The sequence below is a fragment of the Tigriopus californicus genome, chromosome 1 (assembly GCF_007210705.1).
Source record: "Tigriopus californicus strain San Diego chromosome 1, Tcal_SD_v2.1, whole genome shotgun sequence".
Lineage (NCBI taxonomy): Eukaryota > Metazoa > Arthropoda > Copepoda > Harpacticoida > Harpacticidae > Tigriopus > Tigriopus californicus.
In genome coordinates, this window is record NC_081440.1 from 3,174,338 (window position 1) to 3,176,272 (window position 1,935).

Sequence of the window (1,935 nt, forward strand, 5' to 3'; positions counted from 1 at the left end):
AGAGATCACTCATCTACTTTGTCTTGGATTTCATGATGGTTCAAAACATGATTTTCAAATAATAAGTCAGATGTATGAGTCTACATTAAACTTTAATTTTTCGTTGATGTAAAGGCAAGACCATAGTTCTGAGCCAAAAGGGCAAGAAGATCGTGAATCACGAAAATACTTGAAAAGCCAATCAAATAAAAAAAAAACTTTTTGCCCCTTTTTATAACTTATTTTGGCTGATTTTTTATAACCCAAAAAACTATTTTGATCAAAATCATAAACTATTTTTTCGACCCGGACTGGTTACCGGTTTAGTAGTGCTGGGGCGAGTCCGGACTCGAGCCCGAGAGCACTTGAGTCTTTCACTCGATATTGGAGGAATTGGTAGGACTCGAGTCTTTAAGAAAGGACTCTAGTCCGGACTCGTCAAAACCTTTTATTGGTTTTTTCTTTAAATTTCGCAAGGCGAGTCTTTTTGCTTGACCTGACTCTTGTAAAAGTCTCGAGTACGGACTCGGTGAGTCGGGCAAAAAGTCAACAAATCAGAGGTTTTTCCCCAGCACTAAGTTTTAGATGGTATATTTTCCTTAATAATATAATAAATATCTTGTTCTTTTGATGTGGGTTAATGTTTCCAACTATTCTTTATTAGCCCCTCTGAAACATATTTTTCTTACTGTTTTATGACTAAAACCAAGCGATGCTAAAAATGAACTGATAAAACCATCAGAACTTTAGTCACGTGTATGAAAAATGCGTCTTCTTCTTCTTTCTTGCTTTTGCTTCGAGTCTTTTGGCACTTAGTAATAGAAACATTCATCTGATGGTTCGAATGTAGAATATCTTTGAATGAGGTCAAAGTGCTGAAAAAAATTAATGACTTTGAACCCCAAAAACTGGAAATTCATGTTTACATTCTTCCTTGAATTTAGGAACAATGTGCCCTTAAACCTAGTGTTAGGGAAAAATAAGAAGACTGCCGTAAGTACTTGGAATTGTGCTTTGAAGAATGAAGTGTAGTAGATGAACTAGAAATGAATGTCTTACCAACATCAGACGTGATCCTTTTGTTTTCTGAATTACAAAACACCCCCTTACATGATTTTGTTTGAATATATTTCAGATTTGATCTAACGTGGGTAGTATTAGTTTTTTAAATCAGTATCACGAGAGTTTAAACTTCATTTGCTAGAACTTCTTTTTATTGCAATTAGATAAAAATTTGAGATAATCGAAAGAAGTTGATCGCTTTTTGACATTTGACAGATTTTCATTTACAAGTTCTAAATTGCTTTTCAATATTGAAAAACGGTTCTACTAAATTCATTCGCCAAAGGTCAAGGTTTCCAATGCTACAACTAAGGTACATCAAAAATGTGCGATATAGTTTTTTATTATTCAAATTGAATTTGTTCCGATAAATTAGTAGCATTATTCAACTACTCGTAAGTTTGGGCTAATTATTTAGTATTTTGTTGAAAAAAACTAATTGTCATGTAAGAGATTATCTGCTGATTTTTTTAGCCTACCTGGAAATCCCAGATATCCAGCTAAAAGGAGAAACATTCTGATCCACGACCTTTGATCCTAAATGGCGTAGACAGGCAGGTCCATCTCAATAATATTCATAGATGGATTTTCGAATAAGTTTTTCGTCTTTAACTGCTGGGAACTCTATTCCCAGTAGCCGTAAGGAAGTCCACAATCGGGTCGAGCTGGGTTGACACCAGGGTGGGCATTTCATTTTTGGACACTTTTGTCCACCCCTGTCCAAAAGTGTCCAAAAGTGTCCAAAAATAAGGGTGGACAAAAGTGTCCAAAAGTGTCCAAAAATACGAACCTTTAAAACTACAAATATAAAGGATATTCTGTATGAAACCTATCCTCTACTTCAAAAATTGCTCATTGATGGTTCCAAGAGCAAGATAAGTCTTTAAAACCTTT